The sequence below is a fragment of the Nomia melanderi genome, chromosome 3 (genome assembly GCF_051020985.1).
Source record: "Nomia melanderi isolate GNS246 chromosome 3, iyNomMela1, whole genome shotgun sequence".
Taxonomy (NCBI): Eukaryota; Metazoa; Arthropoda; class Insecta; order Hymenoptera; family Halictidae; genus Nomia; species Nomia melanderi.
This window is the reverse complement of record NC_135001.1, coordinates 6,742,573-6,766,819: the sequence shown is the minus strand read 5'-3', so window position 1 is coordinate 6,766,819 and position 24,247 is coordinate 6,742,573. Positions and strand designations below refer to the sequence as shown.

The 24,247-nt window shown below is 42.8% G+C and overlaps 1 long non-coding RNA gene across 1 annotated transcript in view; it reads right to left on the bottom strand.

The window, feature by feature from the left end:
- Positions 1 to 3: 3 nt before the first annotated feature.
- LOC143174366 (uncharacterized) overlaps positions 4 to 24,247 on the bottom strand; it is a 44,494-nt gene continuing 20,250 nt past the window's right edge. Inside the window, exons 2-3 of the long non-coding RNA XR_012998213.1 lie at positions 644 to 862; positions 4 to 586 (exon numbers count right to left, since the gene is read on the bottom strand). This is a non-coding gene — a long non-coding RNA (uncharacterized LOC143174366). The remainder of the gene's footprint in view (positions 587 to 643; positions 863 to 24,247) is intronic.

Genomic DNA, 24,247 nt, shown 5'->3' with positions numbered 1-24,247 from the left:
AATCCATAGGCAAATATGATAATAATGCGATAGAATGTATTACTTTGTACTCGAACAACAGATAATAACATTCACAAGGTAACAAGGAAATTCTGGAGAACCAGAACAGATCACAATATCAATGAAATCCGAATCTTGCTAAATTGGAACACAGACAAAATCGTGTTGCTTCAGTTCCGAAAACGCAACGGCTATCGTACACACCAGTAATAAACAGTATAAGTATTTATATGAGAAAAACTATAGTAAAATATGAATTCTAATTAAAAAATGCTTAATATTTCGACGAATTATCAACTCAGAACAGATCTAGCCATTCCATCCAATATTATTCCGATTCTCGAGTCAAGATTCTTCTCGCAAACGGAACAAAACTAACCATTTCCTCGATTGATCCGACAGTCGAGCGATGATCAAAGAAACTTCCCTAAAGGTGTAACATCCGGATACCCGGGCAACCCGACCCTTTGAAAGAAGGAGAACGTTCCATTACACGGCTCTGAAGAATCAATCCTCCGGTTTGCCCGTCCGCAACGCAGGAAAACCGCTTCTGCTTCTTTCAGCTGGCCGGTGAAAGCGCGCGCGGCTGAATATGAAGCGAAACGCTTTGAGCGAGCTCGAATAGGAATTTTCGAGTTATTACCTCGTATTCCGCGCGCAAACAGAGGCGAGCCGTAGGTGAAACACGGAATGCATCCGACTGCTCGGGACAACGTGTTAAATCTTCGTATTCGACTCGAGCCTTCTCCTTTTTCCCGGTACCGCTTTTTCTACGAACCTATTCCGCTCTTTTCATTCGTCTGGTACTCTTCCCCAGACTCCGTCTGTTTCAAGTAATGGACGAACTTGAACGCCGTGTTACCTAGAAAAAGAAGAAAATCTATGAAATCCAGCAGAAAGGAATTTTCAATCGAAATTAAGCGAGAAAGAATATTCTCCGAGGAAGGAAATAAACGAGTTGTAGTAATTTAAGAGAGAAATCCGTGAATTTCACGCTGAACGAATGTTCAATCGAAATTGTCTAAGAACGAATACTTCGTGGAATAAAAAGACTTCTCGTTATTCTGAGAAGAATCTAGGAATTCCACGGGGTTAGAATCTGCCATCGAAATTATCTGAGAAGAAATATTTTTCAAAAGGGAAAGTAATTTACTGTAATGTAGTTTGATTAGAAATTGAATTGAACTTAATTCAACTTGAATTCAATTGGAAAAGATTATTTAGAAATTGTGCAAGAAAGTATATATTTTGAAACAAATAGAACGATCGTTACAAAGGAAGAATTTACAATCGAAATCGTCTTAGAAGAAACATTGTTCGGAAAAAGGAAGAGAACGTTCCGAATAATTCAACTGTAATTCATGCGCGCGCGGAGTATCGATAATGAGCATATTGGAACGTTATAATCCGTCGAACGTTGGCAATTATTTTTAACGAACCCCGGGCTGGGAAATATTTTCAATAAACGAACGCGGTGATCCGGAAACATTACTGATTAAAATGTACATTATTTATTTTTGAGGTACGCGTTTTAATGTAGGTTAATATTAATTGAACGGTATATTATTCATTCGGGGCACGCCACCCCCGCAGCGGTCCGTCGCGGGTATTCGCTCGAAAGAACTGCAAACAAGTTCATTATTTTTGTAATTAAGCTTCCATGGGGAAATTGGTTATCGGCAGGCCGTCTCTCGCGGAGATATTTCCCTCGTATTAAAAATGAAGCCCGATTGGAATCCATTAAATGAAAAATATTGTAATGAACTATTGGCCCCGCTGCTTTCATCTGTTACGGCGACCTCGGTCGCACGATAAAATAAGTCGAACGTTTTTCTCTGCAAATGGTCGATCTTCAAACCTGACAACTTCAGACAAATTTACATTTCTATAGAAATATTTGGAGAATTATAAATCGAGTTAAGTTTTTTGATTTTCTTCGTTTGTATTGGTATCGATAAGTTCGAAATCGAATGGAATTGCACAGAACATCTGCAAACTCTGTATTTAATAAATATTCGAAGATCTCTGTACATTTAAACTGTTTCTAAACGCAGTAGGTATCTACCTTATTATGATTAATCATATTGATTTTCGTTGCTCTCTATCCAACGATCAATTATTTACCATACTTTGCGTATATAAATCACGATACAAATACTACGAAATGTAAGAATATATTCTTGATTTCAATATTATTGAATAAAACGAATTCCAGCCTCGGGTAGTCGACATCCCCAATCCCGAAAATGCAAGTGATCCCTGTTGCGGAAAAACCGAACGTCGACCGGTGTCTAGCGATCCGCGAATCGCTGGAGATATTCCCGATATTCTGTGATGCCGTATCGCGGAAACTCAAACATGCCGGTACGCATTAAAACGGCGAGCAGACAGAGGGATGGGACGAATCACTGAAAGGACATAGAAAGAAGTCCAAAAGGGAACAAGAAAAATAGAGCTAGATAACTATACAGCTATATAGCTAAGTAACTAGATATCTAGACAGGTAGATAGCTAGATAGCTAAATTGCTAAGTAGCAGGTAGCTAAGTTGCTAAGTAGCAAGGTAGCGAAATTGCTAAGTAGCAAGGTAGCGAAATTGCTAAGTAGCAAGGTAGCTAAGTTGCTAAGTAGCAAGGTAGCTAAGTTGCTAAGTAGCAAGGTAGCTAAGTTTCAAAGAGATAAGGTAGCTAAGTTGATTTTAATTTTCCTACCTTGCTAGATAGCAATGTAGCTAGATAGGTAGGTAGATAGCTATGTAACTAAGTATCTACATATCTAAATACCTATACAACTAGACATCTACCTAGCCAAATATCTAGAAAAACAAATAAACAGACAACAAGGAAAAAGGGAAGAGGCAGAGACGGATAGAAATAAAGGCGAACCCGATTTCCTCTTTTTCTCGTTAACGTTCCTCCTCTTCCTGCTCCTTCATTACCGCGAGACGGCTACACCGACAACGACGTGGCTCTCTCCGGTTCTCTCTCGTCCTCCGTCGGATGTTATGTGGGTCGTTCCATCTCATCTCGCTTCTCTCGCCGCCTCCTCCCGCTCCCGTTCCCCGCTCAACCCGTCCACCCGTCCGCCTAGCCACCCATCCACCCCCTCCTTCCGACGTCCTCTTTCACCCCCGTTCCTCTCTCGCCGGGCCGTCTCTTCCGTTCCGTTTCGTTCCAGGCCTGGCTTGCGAGCCCAACTTGCGTCAATATTTGACTCAAACACGTTAAAACAATACCCAGGCCCCGGAGTAGAGAGTCGTTTCAACGTGCTTCCCAGAATTTTATCTCGCGTCAGAAAACGCCTAACGACTTCCCGCCACGGAGAATTTCGGGCTTGTGGAGGGAGTTTGCGAAGACTCCGCTGGAAAAAGGGAGAGGAAACGTCGTCGACGTCGACGACGACGACGAAGAGATCCGTCTTCGTGCTTCCCTCCCCGTTTCCTTCGTCTCTTTTCCCCCTTTTCTACCCTTTTTCTTCTCTTTTTCGGTCTTCGCCTCCATCTCTCTCACTCGAAGGATCCGGAGTCCTCTTTACCTACGTCCTCTCTCTCTCTCCCTCTCTCTCTCTCTCTCTCTCTTTCTCTGTCTTTCTCTTTGTCTCTCCTTTTCTTAGCTCGCGCGGCTGAATATCTCACGGCCCTCGTACCGTCGGTCCTCCTCTTTAATTTCATATTTATCTTCGCTCGTTTTATACGGCGCGCCGCGCGGCCACCAAGTGGCACGCGCGCTCTCCTCGGCCCCGCCAGGACTACTCTCTTCATTACGCCTGGCCCGGGTTTCGGCGGTAAATAGAAGCGGAAAAAGTACCCGCGGATCGATCGGAGGATTGTTTGATTAATTCATTTCTTGCCTCCGCCGAAGCAGTCGCCTCTCGTCGGGCGGACCGGTGTAATGCAGTCTTGATTGTTGTTCGACGGGGACGACGGATGCCCGATTAAACTCGGGATGGACGGAGTTTAGGGGAGGATGATCGTTTGTTGGTTAGGTGTTCGGTGAATATGGAAGCTTTGGGTTGAGTTTTGTTTTTGATCCTTTTTCTTTCCGCTTGTCTTCTTTGCATGTTTTTGATGAACTTTGCATTAGGCTTTGAAGTAGGATTTGATTGTATTAACGTTTCAAGCGATTTTGGGTGAATTATATGCTCTTGTTACGTGTACTGTGCAATAAAGACGATGAAATAGCGTTTGAATGACTATATCGTGGTAATTTCATGATAGCGAAGGACGAAAAGGTAAGTGAAATAATTTAATGATAATTAATAATAATTCAATAATAATTAACAATATTGAATGATTATTTGAAAGCTGACATTATTGTTCAGAAATGAACGAAAGAAGTGTTACTTTGATTACGTAACTATAATAGTTATTTAATTTTATTGTTCAGAAATCTTTTCAGTCAACTCGCGCAGAGAATATTGATACTTCAAATTCCGAGCACTCCAGGGGAACGGAGTCACTTTATTATTGCACTGATTGCAACAGATCATCAGCCGAGATCGGGTAAATGCGACTATCATGCGATCGTAACATTAACTGGATATATTTGTATAATCGGGCTATTTCGCGGGCATCGGCGCATCGGTTTGCAAAAAAAAAAGTCATCGCCTCTGAAATGCAACTGCAAACAAAACAACATTTGCGTCAATGCGTGCTCCTGGTGACCAACCGAAAAAAAATTGTACACGCAACACGGTTGTAAAACGAAATCAATTTGTTTTCCCCCAAAGCAGAGTGGCATTTTTTTCATAACCATTGATCATACAGGCGCACACACTTCTGTGAAAACATTTCGCGTAATAACTTGGGTACACACATTAACCCCTTCAAGACTAACGGAACAATGTGTTGGAAGATCGCTTCTATCAAAATTGCCGGAATGTTTGTTCCCAAATAGAACTGTTCAGCCGCAGTTCTGTTTATTTTCCGATTCCGTTTATTTTTTTTCTGTTGCACTAGACGTAGAATCTCATGCACGATAAAATGTAACGTGACATTAATGAATTCGTGTATGAAATTGAATATTTCTCTACTAAAACCTCTACGGTGGATTCGTAATAAATCACTCATTGAGACAGTAACACTTTTTCGTCAATCCTGCATAATACAAAATCTCCGAAGATCCACTTTAAAATTAATAAAAGTACACCCAGCGGATAACAGTAGCTCGTAACAAAAATAAACAACACGAAGGCTACAATTTTTAAACATTAGGAAAGCACATAAATACAAATCTCCTAAGTTACTTATCCATACACCCCACAAATGATACTCCACATCCCATCACAAAACTATCCCATACTACCTAGAAAAAAACTTTCGGAAGGTTCCAATCAATACACAAACTTTCCAATTCCTTTGTCATTTGCAGCGCGAAAAAGAGGGCGTGAATTCTCAAGGAATCGTTTCGCGGTGCCATTTCGCGAGGATAGGTGCTCCAAGGGTCAAGCAACAAGGTCCGGCCGGCACAAAGTCCATTGTCGTTTTTAGAAAAGAAGACGCGTTCGTTGAAGGAACAGGGTCACCGGTCATTCTTCGGTGGCATTTCTTCACATTTAGGCAGTTTACCGGGCCGTTTCGCCGTCTGAATGGCCGTGTAACGTATTGCAAACATTTTACCGTTGGCCGGGACGCGCGGGGCAAACAAGAACGAAGAGAGAGAGAGAGAGGCGGAGAGGGAGAGAGTGGGCACAATTCCGACTGGTAGGACATTGTGCCTAATGTTTGGACATGTGTTCCGCTCCGGTCACGCCTTTTGTTATCATATTCTATGCATGTTTGCCCGCTTAAAATGTTGTTTTAGCGCTTGCGCCACGCCGCGCGGTGTCATCCCCGGTGTCCTCGCACCCTATGCGCCGACCGACACGCGTACCCGTCAATGGAAATGCAGCGGCGTCTTATTCTTCCAAAACCGGGGTGGAACTTGTTGCGGGATGCCTTTAACCTTTTCAAGGATACTGACACATATGTGTACATTTGATTTTAGTTTAACACTAGAACTACTGTACTAGTCAAAATTGATTTTGGTCATCTTTTTTCGTAATTATTGATACCTTAACCCCTTGCCCTATGATTTCTTTTTCAACTCTGACTGATACAACTACTTTATCATTAATAATTTATTGGAAAAAGAGACAAATTGTAGGCATATTATATGCTTATGTTTGTTCTTACGTATAATAATTGACTGCTGAAGAATAATATTTATTTTTGAATTCGAATAGGTCGAGTAACATTCATGTTTGTTAAATTATGTTAAAAATCTTCATCGTGAGTTTGATTGTTATAAAGCAAGGGGTTAAAAGCATTGAATATCCGAAATGATTTCGAAAATAAATAGTTTCACTTGAATACTATAATTAACATATGAAGAAACAAAATAATCTATTGTAACAATTTTTATATGAATTACATATCAATCTTATTAAATGCTCGGTAGTTCTAGTGTTAATACTGTACACGTACAAATGACGGGTGTTAGCTTTCTTAGTTTACAATTACTGGTATTTCGAAACTATCAAGTATTCGAAGTCATTGTAAACTTGAAGACTATAAGGAATACCTGAAGAAGCCGAGGAAAATTAATTGTTATAATCTTTATGAGTATTGCATATTAATATATAAAATGCTGGAAAATGTATGATTTTCTAATTCTATGGCAATGTTTATTTTATTTTGATTGTATAATAGAAATCAATAATGGAGAATAAGTGAAATCTTTACGAAATAATAAAGACACTTATTTCGATTATTTTTTTAATTCATGACCACCCCTAGACTCTACTCGAGATTCCTCCCCACACTGTGTTCCCGTTCCTTCCAGGACTTGTTCATATTTGACGAAAGTATAAAGAAACGTTTGCCGACGCCACAGATGTCAATGAAATATCAAACAGAAATTTGTTTACCCTGTTTAGGATTCCGGGTTAGGTACCGAACAAATAAAAACGTTGTTAACTCTCGAGCACCTACGGCCCATTTTTATATTACGCAAACTTTCCCTTTCAATGTTTAACCACCGATATTTCCATCACAGTTACTAAATTAATTCTCCCGTATATGCACATTCACAAATAAAACATGCAGCGCACTTATGATTAACCTCTAAATTTTTCAAAAGGGAACACAACTGGAAACTTACTAATTTTCACCAAAACAAAAAGGAAAAAAAGGCATAAATCGATAAACTACAAGAAATAAAAACGTTACAGCGAAAAATCGTGACAAGAGAGGAACGTTCTTTCCGAAATTCAAATAAAAATCAAACATCCATCAAAAAGAAAAATATTCCAGAAGAAACACGGATTACCAGGCGTGCAGTTCGACCGCCATAAATCTCGAGACGAATAGAAGGCGAAGCGAAGTGTCCGCCGGAAGACGAAAGGGACTCGTAGCCGCAGCTGGAAAGTCCATTAATACGCGGTCCGATCGCGCGCGGAATTACTTGACAATTTTGATTAAAGTTCACAACGGTACCAACAAACATATACCTACGCGGCGAGGGGCTGGGTGCGTTGTAATTCCGCTGTGAAAACAAAAATCGTGGAAAAAAACCGGCGACAGGGCTGCGCGCTAGCCGGGCGAAAAACCGGCGCGGCTATAATCTTGCTCCCGTCGAAATCCCTTTGTTGTTTTTCACCGTTCCGCCGTTTCGTTATTTGTCCACGGTGAAATACGAGCTATTAATAAAAATCTGGGACATTTTTTTCGCGATTGATTTCGGGGGAGAACGGGCTGCTCGCGCGCTTGGAAACTGGACACGCGAAGGAGCGCCATTTTTTTTCCCCTCGTCGTGTTTACGGACAAACGCGCACACTTTTTCAACGATTTAATTACGCCTAAAGTGCGCATAAAAATGCTGCCGTCGATAGCCACCGGTGGGAGGGGTGTCGATAAATATTTCGGGCGTATTTTTTTATTTTTATTTTCGCTTCCTTTTTTTTTTTGTTTCCTAGTCAATTCCGTCCGGCGGAACACTGGAAAAAATGCTTGATACATATTTGCGAGCGGCTCGTTTTTCTGTGATAGCCTATTTACCAAATACGCGTACAAGCGAATGCAAATTTCCCCGGCAAAAAATTGGCTGCGCCGTGAAAAACAGAGCGCCTGTTGACACGGCCGCGCGCGGCCACCCTTTTTTTTTCTCGCCGTGAGCGGCCGCGCGCGCGCGCGCGCGTACGCCGGTGGCTGTGCTCCTAAGTAGGAAACGTTCGCCGATTGTTTTCGGAGTGTATCGTTTGAGTTCGCCGATAGGTCTTCGGGAATCAACGGAGATTTGCGAAAATATGTTTCTGTGTGGTGATAGTTTGAGTTGTTTACGTGGAGTTGAGAAGTCGGTTTAGTATACAATAGGTTAGTGCGATGTTATGAAGTTTACCAATCAGGAAGGTGTAGTTAAATTAATTTCGATGTTCCCAGAATTGATTAGCGATTTTGTGATAAAATGATCCGGAATTTTTAGTACGGGGATTCTATATTGAAAGTAGTAAAACTTTTTGCTGGGGTATAGTAAAATTCTACGTTGCGAAATAGTACAATTTTGTACTGAGGAATAGTCTTAAGTTAGAAAACAGTAAAATTTTGAATTGGAGAATAGAAGAATTTTGGATAAAGGAATGGTAAACTTCTGCATTAAGAGAGAGTAAAATTATATACTATACGATAATAGAATCTTGCAGTAAGAAATACTAAAATTTTAAGATAGAAAACTGTAAATTCTATAGTATAAAATAGCAGAAACTTGGATTAAGGAATAGTGACATTCTACATTAAAAAGTAGTAAAATTCCACGTTAAAACATAGTAAAAACAATTTCATTATCATTTAAAGGGGCACAAAGGTGACACGTAGGACGAAAGGTATCGTATAAGCGAAAAATCGATTCCTCGAAGGCGAGAACCACCCGATCGATTAGCCAATTGGAAATGAATTTTTGTAAACACGTCCATTTTTCAGGTTTACTCGGTGCCCGGGTCGATGCGGCCGCCATACATCATTCGCATCCCTTAACGTTCCACGCCCTAACAATAAACCGGGGACATTACACGCGTAATCAAAGGTTGGCAGGGACGTTGTACAGGCTGAATGCCGTTTCCTGGGGGCGTGGAGGGCGGTGTAGCGGCATTCATCGATGCCGGAGAAATAGACAGCCCCGACAAATTGGCTGGGAAAGACTCTATAGGCTGACTAAACTTGCCTCTACGCGAACTGCCAGTGACTGTATCAAAAATATATGATATTCGTCTAATATAATTAAGATTTATTTATATATATTATGATCACCAATAATCCAACAGTAACGTTGATCTTTCACCTTTGCTAGCATTGTAGAAATATTTAGCTAGACATTTATTTGACATATATTCATTTTTCTCAATTTCATCTACTTTATACTTGCAAAAATTCATTATTTATTTATTCATTTATATTTATCCGAAATTCATTCATTCATTTATAATTATTCTTGTAAAATTCACTAAATATTAATATCACTGATCACTTACCGATAGTAACAAAATCTTCAATTGTTCATATTATTACCAAACCCTTGCAAAAGTCTCGAGTAAAATAAGAAAAATGTTCTTTTCCAGAACTGTGGAGAATACAGAGGAACCTTGCGCCGAAGGAATCTCTCAATGGACGGGCCGATATGAATGCACACGCTTTCGACAGGTTCGTCCGGTGTGTTCTCACAATCGATCATCGATCCACGCAGACGCAACACTCCGCCCTTCATCGGACACTATATACTTTCCATTCGATCCTCGTTTAGAGCCTGGCTACCAAGTCTGCGCGACGCAGTCAGTGCCGGGGGCCCATTCAACGGCCGGTCGAAAGAATTCACGAAAAAGGCACAACATGAATTTCACGGCGATTCTGCGAGGCACAATGAGACCCCGGATCCGGACGTTTTGACTTTTGTCCGGTCTTTAACCGTTACCTGGTTCCTTCGGTGTACCAGCCGCGCCTCTTTAGTGCCGACCGGACGTTCGGTGCTCTGGATTTCCGTGCCCTTTCCCTATTCACCCTATCTCTCTCTTTTCCTCGTGGATACGCGAAGATCCTACCGTGTCCACTGTCTACCCTCGAATATAAAAACTAGTCTTTTACTACGCTAATTCCGGGAAATTTCCGATCTCATTCAGAATGTCAAATATTTACGTTTTCTACTGTTTTTAGTGGTACACTGAAACTTGTAGCGAAGCCTATTTAACTGTTCTTCTTATCTGTATTTACCTTTAAAAACATATTTTTTCGTTTTCTTAGGTATCTATGATGTTTATGGTGCGTTAGTTCTTTCAATGAAAGTGGGCATTAATTGAACCTACCTAATGACTAGAATTTTTTAGTTTACTTATTAAATTTCTTTTTCCATTTCGAATGAAACATCCTTTTTCATACGTAAAAGAATACTAGAAACCAGTATCGGGAGTAACAGAAGAAATATCAAATAAAACATATGTAACAGTAAACAATTTTAGAAAGAATTAATTTTACAAACTGATTTAGAAGTAACGTTCAACTGTTCAGATAGATCAACCGAACCTTAATTTCCATTTTACAGTGGAGCCCACAAAGCCCGTTGCTCGTCTCAAAATTTGCATATGTTCCAAGTCCAAATGAAAACGTCAACATTCTCCATACACAATGATCAACAAATAACGCAAAACAGAGTGTACCTCAGCCCAAACCTTCTCGAATCCACGAACATTCCACATTTTTCTCCCAAGAGGAACACAACCTAACCAAGACTTGCAAAGAGCCCGCGACCCACAACCGCGCAAAATGGGTTCTATTACCGGAGGACAAATAAAAGAAAATGAAAAGATACGATCGTATTTCAGTTTCCAATTCATTAGCGGCCTCGTAACTCAAGTGGCAACATTAACGTCGATGATAATGAAGGGACAATTTGTACCTACGACACCGTTGGCCGCGTTTCCCCAGTGACCGAACACACCCAGGGGTGCAAAATGGTCGACAACAAAGTATCGCGTAGGGGGGATGGGGTTTGATCCATGCGGCGACGGTCGCCGCAGAGGAGACTCGCTCTTTTAATCCTATCGCGAAGGATATCTAGACCTTTAAGATCGTTTGTACGTACTACCTACGTTCACGTGTGTATCGGGCCGGTCGAAGGTCGAACCCCAAGTTCTCGTAGGCCAGCCGAAAGGGAAGCAAAAGGGACCCGCCTGCTTCGGAGCCACGGATTGGATTGGATCGGCTTAACGCTGATTTAAGCCAATCAGCAAACAGGCCGGTCACCGGTCCCGAACCTCAACATTGATCTCGTTAGCTCTTTACAAGTTCAATGTTGCGTCCCGGCTGCGCTGGGACCGGTCGAACAATTCGCGCAACGATCATCGTGATTCTCCCTCTTCTTTAAGCATGTATCTAACTCGTACGCGTTTGTACGAGATACCATCGGATAGATTTAGAAAATTATATTTATCTCGAGATTCATGTATTATTTGTTATATTTGTTGCTAAATAGATGAATAAGACGTAGTTGTGTTAACCATGAGTTCGATCCTGGAGACACTGCAACGAATATTTTAGAATACCTATCGAATCTTGCTACTTGATTTTCTAAAAGTACTGTTAACGAGACAATAAATCATTTGATACTTGAACTTAGGAAAAGTGATTTCAACGATGCACACTATTTAGAAAAAAAACGATCGTTCTAACTGAGATCTCTTACCAAAGCTTCCTAACGAATTCCACGGAGAGATTCATAAACAACAAGCATTCAATTCGCATCTACTCGACCCAATGTCAACGTCGCATTCCTAAAATCCTCGATAAACTAACTTACCGCGTACCCTCTATCCGATCGTGTCCAATCCATAGTTCACCCCAAAATTAACCGAGAAAGGAACAACGCAGCCGAAAAGAAGAAACACATACAGAGGAAATAAGGGAGAAGAATTTCGAGTAGCGGCGGGTGGAAAACGAGAGGAGGCTCGAAGGAATCGCGGGCCGCGCGACATAACGATACGGCTAAACATACTTCCATAAAGTCGCGCGCACACATCGTACCGCGCGCCGCGCCGAGTTCATACAGCGGCGTGGAACGAGCTGGATGTTAGTATTTTAAGCCTATTTAAGTGTGTTTGTCGTATAATATTGACATCGTGCACACAAGCAAAGATAGCACCGCGTGCGCACACACTCGCACACGCACCAGCCAATCCTCTTTCTCCCTCGATCCCCTGCCCGACACGGTCCCTCTTCCTCTTTCTCGCCTTCTCCCACCCCTCGCCGCCTCACAGTCTATCTTTCTCTCGCTCTTTTTCACGTTCACCCGCTGCCTCCCTCTTTTTCTGCCTTCCTCCGACCCTCTTCACCCCTTTTTTCCGGCGGTGTAGGCGCACACGTAAGGAGACACACGCACAAATGAGAGGAACGCCGAGGGGAGGCACGGCGAGTGAATCAAATCGCGGTGTGTGCTCGGCAAACGACGCCCCCGCGTCGTGACGCCTTCTTCTTTCAACCTCCGCGCGCACGTGGAGCGTCCACGGACGCGGAGCTCGTCGACCGCTCGCCGGTGTTTAGGGTACGTTTACAACGGAGTTGTGAACTGCATTACACAATCAGAGTAGAAAATGGGATATACGTTAGAGGGATTTTGGAGGATTCATTTGGAATTATTCATAGATATTTTAAGGAGGAATTTGGGATTTTGTTTATGGATAGAGGTGTTTGAATATAGAGCTACAGTTAGTAATAGATCAGCGATGGATGTAAATATAAAATGATTATTTGATGGTTGGGGTGAAGCTAGTATCTGGTAATAACGAAGAAATATTTTGTGAATTGGAGGTATTGGTGAGGAGTGTTTGAATAGGATTTGTGAAATTGAATAGTTGTTATTGAATAGTTGAAATTGAAATATTTGTGTTTTGGTGTGTAGATGTTGGCGTGTGCCAGATGGATTGCAATGGAAAAATTTGTGAGAGCCTAGTGGAAGTAAGCATTGCATGGTAGGATGATTGTAATGTAATTCTAGTTTTATTAGTTTAGTTGGCGTAACGGTGAATGCGCAGAGATATTCGACTAGTTTACTGATTGTTCACATTCAACAAGGTTGGTTCACGATCGAATACAAGGATTTATCTATAGATCGACTTTTCTCGAAGATCAACTCCGAGCAATGATTTTCATTTCGGCGTAACGAAACTCGGACCTCGATGAACCTAACAAAACCGAAAGCGATAGTATAAACACTTCGTAACCACCCCCAAAATTACCGTTTGGAACTCGGGAAGTCGAAACGCACGATATCGAGAGCAAAGAATCCGGCCCAATCACAATATTTGAAGACAAACCCGGTGTCTCTTCGGATCTCGATATCAGGATCAACAAGTAAACACCGTTCGAAGGGATGAAAGGGGGAGGGTCCGAGAATAGAATAGAGAAAGCGACCATCAACCTGTTAATCGATGATGACTAGTAAACTCATCATTTTCATTCTTCGTTATCGTTGACTGACCTTTCATTGCAATCAAAATGCAATCAACAGACGGCGTATCAACAGAAATGAGAGCTCTCTCTCCGTTGGTAAAGCGTCAGGTATCGCACCGTAAAAGTTCGAATCTTCCAGCAATGATAACGCACTAAGTAAACCCATAAGATACCAAAAACACAAACAATCCAAATAAAATCAACAGACAACGCATTGCCAAAGTAAATAAAAAATCTCTCCTCGCTTGTCTAGCAACGCGTTAAACATCTTGAACTCTCTTGAACCCTCCCAACAACATTAACCCTTTACGGTCGAATGTCGTAACGGTGACTTCAAGCTTCGATATCTAAATTGGAAAACCGTAAACGAATAATTTAAGTATTCAACTAACGAGAGACTGACGCGTGCCTTTTCTTCTTTCAGCATTTAATATAATTCAGTTTTCCATAAAAAAACGTTAAAAGTTTGAGACAATCTCGTCTGTACGAAGTTAATAGAAAATTGTCGACCGTTAAAGATTCATGCGTTAACTAAAACCATAAAACCCTAAAAACACAAGCAATTCGAGTAAACTCAACAAACGACGCGTTACCAAAATGAAGGACCGCCGATTTTCGTCAGTAACGCGTCAGATATTCCATAAAAATTCCTACTCCCCGAAATCCCCCCGCCAAAGATAATGGGCTTCCGGTGCGAAACATTCCGACCGCCGGAACCACGGTGATTTTAATCAAATACGAAGATCCTGAGGATCCTTCCGTCTCGAGGGAGGAGCGGCCGGAGGATCCCTGGCTGGCAAACGGTAGCCAAAAAGGCTGTCAGCGACACCGGTAATCTCCTGGTAATCGTGACAAATTACGGGGCCGAGGTTCTCGCCCTTGGTCTCGCGGCCCGTCGAACGGATGAATGGGGGACCAAGCGCCAGGTGGGGCGTGCCAGCCCCATGCTGCGAGCCGAACAATTACGTAACACCATAGAACACACCGCCGGAACGCGGCGGGGAACCCGCTGGCACGAGAGTCCGGCAATCGATTACGATAAATTATGTTTATAGGCGCAACGTATTTTACACTCGCCCCCTTCCTCCCCCCGGAAGAACTGTGCAAACGTTTACCCTACTATTTCTCTCGTTCGAGCCTCTTCCGAGGGTGGCTTCCCCTTTACGCCAACTCCGTCGAGGAACTTCGAGGTTCGAGCCACTTTTTCAGTCTTCTTGGAAATCGACCATAAATATTTTTCTTTTATCTTGCGGTCGACTGGTGGAAATATATTTTGTCGGGTGAAATATATATTGTTTCCTTTTGAGCAGGTTTTTGGTGCATTTCTTGTTGTCCTTTGCGATTTGGGGATTGAAGTGTTGTAGAGTATAATATTTTGTTCGATGTGTTAATATTAATACTGGTGAGCAGTTATTAGGGTAAGTGTGTAAATGTTGATAAGGATTGCAGTAATATATTTTTTTATTTTATATGTAGGTGAAAGTTTATTTTATAAGACCTTTTGTTGGATGCTTCTGAAATATCGATAATTGCGAAATAAGAAAGGTGGAACACGTGATTTTTACGGGTAGACTAGTGTTGAATGGAGATGTTTGTGTTGCGGGTTTCTATTTCGACTTGAGAAACTTCTGAGCTGATAGTTGATAAGGCATTGATCGCAGGCATTGAAGCAGAACAATGTATCGAATTTCGAAATTTGATTATTCTTCTCAAAGATCCTATTTTCCTTGGAATTTCATGGAAGATCGATTATTTTCAATTTCAGTTCGTCGAAACTGTTTGATCTACTATTTGGATGAAAAGTGTGTTTAGTAACGGATCCGTATCTCCAAATTTGAAGCACAAACATTAAGGGTGAAGTGCCTTTATACACAGCGATTATATTGACGCGTTTAACCCGTAACGATTCCAAATAAAAAGGTAACGTCCTTAGTCCAATTCAATTCTGTTTACAAACCTGTTGACTAATTCGAGTGGCAGTCTCTGTCAATGTTTTTGCAAACGATTACGAAATAATCCCGTGGCATTGTACGGGAACAAGCGTACACGCGCGCGCGCGAGCCAGCGAGCGAGCGTCCCGTTTGTGTATTCGAAGAATGCAAATGATAATCTCGGAGCGACGATTCCGTTAAGGTGCATCAACACCTCGAACGTTGGTATACGTCATTAATTAAATGGAAGAGTCGATGGAGTGGTGCGCAGTGGTTAGAGGCTGTAGACAATCTCCAAATATTTGCGAGGCCAAATATCTTACCTAAACATCGGAGTGACACGGTAGTTTCTAACCATCACTCTCATCTCTTGCGTATAACTGCTTTCGGAAGCGCCGAGCCGACGGAGCAACAACGACCGAACGCGAAACGAAACAATACACCGACGTACCTATTAAATTAATTTCGATTAATTAAAAATCCTTGTTCAAATACACGTATCAACGCGATACGATTCATCCTCGTGTAACGAATGCGCCGTGTGCAAACGAAATGTACGCTTAATAATCGACACGGAAATTGTCTGTAGATTCTTTTAGTTTAAAAAAACATAATTGATATACTCTGGAAAAATAGATTCTTAATTTAATTAAGGCGGCACCTGAAGCCGAAGGATACTAGTCACAATCGAAACGGACATTTCTTTCCAAAAATTCTCGAATTTGAGTAATTCATTTGAATTTGGCGTAGTGGAAATTTTTTACAAATTTCTTCAGTTTGCGTTCAATCAAAAGCGGAACTCTTTGTTGCGAGTGAGTTACACGTGGCACCGTCGTAAAAACGTTTTATGGTGTTTCGTGTGAACCAAGCATAGTCGTAAACCACAATCCCTTTCCTAATATACTACAGGGTGGTCCTCGTAAGAAACCGCAAGTCCTTTTCAATAATGTGGTCGACCATTAACCGGTTGTTAGGGTTGTTTACCCTCCCGCGCGAGGAAACTTATCGTACATCGCCATTGAAATCCACCGATCGAACGAAAATGATCCAACAGTTTTACTAGCGCTTCAAGCAATTTCTTCGTAACGACACATTTCAAATTATTAAGTTGTCCCGTAAGTTTCTTTCGGGCTTGGCCTAAATCGTGCATTCCACCAGAATTTTGGGGGAAAGAAGAGAAAAGTAAAAGACGAAAATGGAGGAAGACAATAAATCGGAATAGGTAATACAGAATTCAATAATAAAACATGAAACATAAAATGTCGTGCATACATTGCGTAGCAATAAATCGAAAGAAATTGTTTGGACAACCTAACACAACAATTTGATGAATTCGTGGCGTGTAATTGTTGAAAAATAATGTAGTTTAATCGGCAGCCCGATGGGAACGAAGAACGCGCATCAAATATCCGAGAAAATTATGGATTAATGTGAATTCGATATGAAGACAGAGCCGGCCAGTGTAAATATTTCGAGGCACGTAAGCAACGCGATCCGAAAATTAAACTGCATATTACTGAAATAATTAAACTCGCTGTTTGCGTCGCCCTCGGTCGGATCAAAAATTTTCGAATCCCGCCGCGACGTAGTTCATTATGAAAAAAAATACATCCACCGCGAGTGAGATGAATCGCCGAATTGTCCGGTTCAATATAAATTTAACGGTACATTAAACGGACGGTAACGTTCCCATTTCCGGGGTCGAATTTCGAACTCGCCACGATGAACGTTACTTTTATTATTACAGCATGCGATTAAAATCACAGTTTTTCTTCAACGAAAATTAATATTCCCTCTCGTTCAGCGTATGCTACTTATAATTGATCACTTAGAAAATATAATTAATAGACACCTATACCTGTTCTGCGGAGTCCATTCAAATAATATTTTTCGAACCTCTAATAACTTCTTTAGTAGTAAACTATTCCTATTTCTTAACTATCATATTTGTCTACTTTCAATTTCTCTTAGTTCTCTTCAATACCATAACCCCAAAAAATCTAAATTACATCATAGCAACATAACACCTAACACAAAGACAAATTCGAACGAACAAAGCATAAACCAGCAATTAGGTTTACATAGAATTAAAATATCAACCAATCCTCGTTACAGAATTCACGCATCCTAAAGAACCAAACCTAAATCCGCAAAGATTTCCCAAAGAAACATCCCTTCAAAGCACAAACACTAAACATTCGAAAAGAACCCCAAGAAAGAACCCGCAAGTAAACGGGCCGCGGAAACAAGCCAGGAACAAAATCATTGCGATCTTGCCCCTGTCTCTCCGGATCAAGCCCGATCCAACACGATGGGGCCGGCAAACAGGATATCGCAGTCTGAAAGCAAACGCGGCACTTTGATCAGGCCGTGCGCGGGCTGGAAGCAGCGGAAGTGGCGCGTGCATTAAGCTCTTCCGCGGAAACGCGACAAGGGGTTGAAAAAGGGGTTCGGGAGCGTAGCGGTGGGGAGAAGGGTCGCGTGTGTCCACGGGTCACCCGGTATCTGGCTGGTTATAATGTATGGCCTAGTCAGGTTCGGCATGGTCCAGTGGGGGAGGGAGAGGTTCGGTTGACAAATCATTAACTATGCATCGAGCCGGCCTGCAAATACTCGTTACTAGTGCTTCTCCGTACTAGCCCACCCTCGGCCTCGTTCCTCCCTCCGATCCCACCAACGTGTCCTCCTCCACCCTCTCGCACGACCCTATCTCTCTCTCCACGTTCCAGGCCTCCCCGCCCTGCGCCGCTCCTTGCCAACCCTCCTCGCGAACCGACAAACGCGGCACCATCAACGGTACCTTCTGTCAATAGCCCGACCTAGCCATACCTAAATACATCGGTGATCATTATGCAGCGTTATAACAGCCCCCGCCCCGTGCGCTCTTCCGAGTTTTTCGGGCGGAACCGGGAACGGGTTATGGAGCCGTTTGATCGGATGGAGACGGGATGAACCGGGTGTAGGGAGATTTGCGATAAGTATCGCGTGAAAAACGAATGTTTCACGTATGGTCTGTCCGATTGAAGGAGCGAATGTAAACACTGCTGGCTGACTTAAGTGCGACGGAGGGAATTGTGTGTCAATTGTAGAGGTGAGATTGTGAATGTTTTGTTTATGTTCGTCGCCTCGTTTCGCCGGGGACCGTAGGAACGTGTTTTCTGGCAATTAGGCCGTTAACGATGGTTGTTTAATGGAAATCGTGGCGTTGCTTAGAGTGAAAGCTGGTCGTTCAATGGTGGAGTTATTGTTCTGTTGGTATTGTAATTGATGTATTCTGTACTTTAATAAGGTAGCGTTTGATAGGTTAAAGTATGTATACATCAATTACTATAGATACAATTACTCTCGATGAATTCGGATCAATGACAGAAACCCGAAAGACGCGAGTGATCCCGACCCCCGCTGTATAACCTTTAAAGGCCCGATCAGACCACCAACGATTACCCGACAATCGCAGCCAAAGCGCGGTCCGTGCACCATAGAAAACGTATTAAAAACAGCCGATTGGATCGGCGATCAACTCCATCGGAACCGGGGTACAAACAGAACTAGCGTAGGATCGAACGGTTATCCAGGAGCACGCGGGTGAAGGAGTCCAAAGCTAGGAAAAGTGCAGCCCAGAAAAAGACGGGAATCGAAAGAAGAACGGAGAACCGAGCTCCGCAACAAGGCAAAACAGAAGGCAGAAGCGGGGAAGAGGACAAGCCGACAGAGAAAAAGGGACGGTAGTCGATCGGCGAAGGGGTGAGGGTAGAACACGGGGTGGGAATAGGGGCGGCGGATGGCTGGATGCGGTTTCCAGCCGCTTGTACATGGGAATTTGTTGTCCGTTATGTGGCGCCTGAGTGGATCGCCGTAGAAAGGAGTCCTTTGGTAGAAAAGGACCGTGTCCAGGACGAAGGGAGACGGGGAAAGAGATAGGTGGATGAAAGAAAGAGAGAGAGGGAGAGAGGGAAACGATCCGTAACCGAGGAGCGAAGGAACGAAGGAACCTGGCGAGAGAGAAGGTGGTAGGGGGAAGGGCAGAAAGGGCAGGCAGGATCGGAGGGGGGATAGGAGGACGAGCAGCAGACGGAAGTTAGGGTCGGTACCAGCATTCCTGGGAGCGGGAGGGCTGAAGGAACGAGAGAAACGGGAGAACCGGCTCGGAGGGTGAGCGAATTCGCAGCATTAAACATGGTGGACTCGCGCATTGGTTGCGCAGTAGCTGGGCGTTACGGGCCGCACCATCGACCAGCGGACTATACGCGCTACTGTATACCAACCATCCTGCGGCATGTACTCTATCTTCATCTCCCTCGCTTCCACTAGACTCTGCTCTTGCCTCTCTCCCTCCGTTCCTCCCTCTACGCGGCTGCTTCCCTTCAGACGCGCACCTAAACTCCGTCTAGCTCGCTCCTGTTCTTTCTTACGATGCGCCGGCCGCAAGCCATGCTTACCATCGCGTAGCTCGATAAGCTTCGACCACTTCCGTACCCACCGCGGGACCTTTTAATGGCAGGAGCAGCCGGGGGTGGTGCGATGTTGTAATGATGGAATTGGCCTGGAAAGGGGGTCGGCTGTCGTTTAGACGGTTTGATCTGGGAATTGTGCGCGATCTGTTTGACCGTCGAGTAACGTTTAGCGTTTAACGCTTAGAGGTGTGCGGACTGGAATCATGGAATGATGATTCGGGGCCATTTGGGACTGTTTTGATGTTTGAGGACAGGGGTTTCGGGAGGATGGATATTTTTATTTTCTGTATACGGGTCAGGGTGTTGGGGATATTTTAATGGTAAACACCGAGTAATTGGGATAATTTGTTTTTCATTCGTTTTCGTGAAAATTGGAACAATATGTTTGTATCTGTGCTAATAGATCAATTTGTTTTACTGTCCCTCGCGAAAGTAGGTCTTCGTGATATAAATATTTGCGAAACAAAAATTTCGGAATGAGTCAATTTGTGCCGTCTAGTGGTTCCAGTGTGTTTATGTTTGAACAGGAAATTTTTGATTCGCGAGTAGTGCCAATGTAAATGGCACCATGGTTCTGTATAAATGAATAATAAATGAATAATAAATGAATAATCATGACTCTAAAATCTCTGAAACTGTGTGACACTGGTTCGAGACTTTTTATACCGACTGTTAGACCGTTTCAAATGTTTTCTATCGTTATTGATCTTTCGCGATGTTGATACTGTCTATTTCACGGTGTCCCGTGGAGAATAATATATAGAATAAATGCATGAACATACACAGTCTAATGACGACAGAAATAAATAAATACAGCGGCGGCAAGGTGAATTCGCTAAACGAGGGTTAATAGAGGACAGCAACTTCAGTATCTATTTACATTTCCTCAATTTTCATCTTTTTTGTTTACACGGTGCTGCGATGATTGAAGAGATTCCTGGATCCACTTCTCACAGGAGCGACTGCGCGTTCAGCCCTAGCCAAGTTTCTAAGTTATTTCCCGACCCTCCTGACAAAGGCTAATTCGATTAAAACAATTATACTATCGTTATGCTAATACTATTACCATTATCATACTACACAAGTCATTGTACACTATTACAGTAGAAACTCCATCAACGAGTCATCATTTTTTATTTCTCTATTATACCCGCAAACTCAACGATTTAAATTCTCAAACTACACATCAGAAAATATCTAATATATAATCCATTTATCTAAACCTCCCAATTAAAACAAACAGTCAAGATTCCGCTGTATATTACAATACATACATTCCCTTTAGCAAATCTGTTCCCAAGAGCCAAAATGCAACGAAAGTTACATCGACCGCCGCCAAAAGCGAAAAATCTGAAAATTCCAGTAAGATTTTCCTGTGGTAGGAAAAAGCGCTCGTGGGATTCAAAGAGTCTCGGTGCTCATCCAGTTGCGGGGTGAAGGGTGAGTGCGGTCTGTTAGAAGGGAGGATGCGCGAGTATAATAAAGGGTAAACAGAGCGTCGTCTCCCCGACTACCTCCTCGTCAGGCCAGCGGGCACGAAAGGTCCTTTGCGATTTCGTGAGATTTTCAGTTAATTTTCTGGTTCCTCTTATGGAGCACTCCATCAAGCATCCCTCCCCTCCCAGCTTTCTGGGGGCTATCTCTCGTCCACCATTCGGATTCTCGGCCGGAGCCCTTCCCTTTTCGTAAGAGTTTTCAACCCTTCCAACGAGGCAGCCTGGTATAATATTCAATTACATAGCTGCAAGTAAAGTCAAACAAACCCACGGGGCTGCAAATCTCTCCCTCTCTCTCTCTTTCTTGCTCTCCTTCCGTCCCTCTCTTACTTCTGTCTTCTCGTCTCTTCTCCTCGTTACTCTTCGCTTCTGTCCCTCTCTTTCACTCGCTCGATCCCTCTGCCCTCTTTCAGGGTTGGTCGAGGCTCTCCATAGCCAGGTGGGTGTATACAGCCCACCCCGTGTATATAACGTTGCGTTACTCCACGTTACTTTGCCGTAGCGTTCGCGCAGTTTGCAGAGACGCCTGGCCATGGTAACGAAGAGAGTGCAAATTCCTGTTTGGAAAAGACGGGACTATGCCTCCGCCCGCCAGCGCGCACGCTGGACGAACGGACCGTTATTCAACCGAGCCCCCAAAAAGAAACACAACGTCCTCTTGCCCCCGTGTACACGTTTTATGAATTTAACCCGACCTTAACTGGCCCCTACCGCCTCCTACCCCATGCTGGAATACGAGACCATGATACCCGGACGCCAAACGTCGCCCGATTACACTCGGCATATCCTTCCACCTGCTACAAGCCCTTTCGCTGGAGTATATTAACCACTCGTCAGGAGAATTTGTATTAATGGCCGTACGGGTGAAACTTACTAGATTTAAGGAGGTTGGTTTGGTGGGTGTATTCTATGAATCGGTTTTGGGAGACGCTTTGGTCGGCGACGCTTGGTCGTCGATTGAAGATTGAGCGAGAAAGATTGGAATTTTGAATTTTTGGAATCTTTAGGATTTTAAGTTTTGAAACTTTGAAATTTGGAAATTTGGAAACTTTGAAACCTTAAAATTCAATAATCTGAGGGATAATAACTAAATGTATGTGTTTATATCAGTTAAATAGAATCACTTTGATGTTTATTGGTTGATCAGGATATCGTTGAAGGCAGAAAAGAATCCTATATACCTAATTGAACTTCATTAATTCATGCGTCATTCCCTGATGTCATTATATAAACGATACTATTTCCCAAACAAGAAAAGCGATAAAACAGAGTGTCTAAAAGCACCTCTAAATATTTTCATATTTAAAGGAGCTAATATTTGGAGACGAAATTCCGGGGTGAGTAGCAGATTTGTTTGGAAGGGACCGAGGGGGTAGACGAATTATAATAATTTCCTCGAGAAGAGCGTTCGTCCCCGAGTCCACCTCACCGTAATTAAACACAAGGATCTAATTCGTTCAAGGAAGTACATTCGGATCCTCCCGAAAAATCGAATTCTCCGACGGAAACGAAAGTTGCTCTGAGTTTCGATGCCGTTTCCTAAATTCTACCGTCTTGTATTGATCATGCTATCAGCCCGCGTGTTCGTGGAGTGATTTCGCTGGCGCCATCTGTAGAGATTGTCCCGAGTGAGGCGAAATCTCAAGGGCTCTAATAATCGGTTCACCCTCGGATATTCGCTTCGGACGAGAGATCTATTCGAATTTCCGGACAAACATCGCGCGCGCGGGAAATTTTTCAACAAAAAAGAATATCGACGGAAAAAGCTGTTTCGATCATCTATATGAAGACAAGACACGCCGGTTGCACTCCCGATGGAAGGATAAATAAAATCGGAATGAAAGTTGCCAGCGCTCAGCGCGCACCTCCATCCGACGGGTTTCATAAATGGACCATTCATTTGCCGAAGCGATTAGCTGCGCAAAACGAAACGCAGAAAAATTTGATGGAATTACGTACATAAAGAACTAATTAACCCGCTGCCGTGCCACGAGTGAGATTAAAGATTTCTAGCTCGATTTAATGAAAATCAGTGGTTATCCGTTGCACCTAAGTCGCAGTAAAATATTCCAATTTAATTTCTTAATGAACTATTGTAAATATTATTTCTAATGTTTTATCAATGTTCCATGTTCAAAGTAAACATGCACTCGCGATGAAGAGAAATTTCGATGAAATTCAAGCGCGTTTGACCTCAGACAAAATTGACCTTATACCGTTGACCGATTCCACCCCCGGTCAACCCGTTCGTGACCGCAAGTGCAATGTAATTTGTCCGGCGAAAGTGGACGAGCCATGAGAATCGTTTGGTCGCACGGCGCTCCGCTTATTCATATTTAATTCGAACGACTCGTCAGTTGTACGTGAAAGAGGGGGACGAGAGGGGGTGGCTTGCGAGCGTGAATCGTAAGGGTTCGTCCCGTGCGGACAGGACAACCGTGGCCCATTATGCTGCGTTTCCGGTAGAGTTAGTCTCATTGTCCGCTCATCATCGTCGATAATTCTCGTAAACTGCGCGCCTGGGCCCTCCTTTCCGTCCTCGTCCTGACATTTTAATGAACTCGACACACGAAGTCGTAATCCCATGGAGAACCTTTTTATTACTCTTATTTCGTTAATAAATTCGTTCGACGTCGGTTATTCCTGGATAGGTGTTATGCAACGACACGTGTGTAACGTTCCCGAAAGTGGAACAAATGATTTACGTTTGTATCGTAGAAAAGTCAAAGTGACTAATGACTTCATGTTCGAATGTATTTAAACTTCAGCGTTGGAGCAACTTAATCGCTTGTCATACGATTTGTTTCATTATTAACTGTTTAGAATAATATTCTGCCACGTCAATACTTGTATTTACATATATTAATAAGTATCTATTATCAAAATTTCCCAATACGTAGAA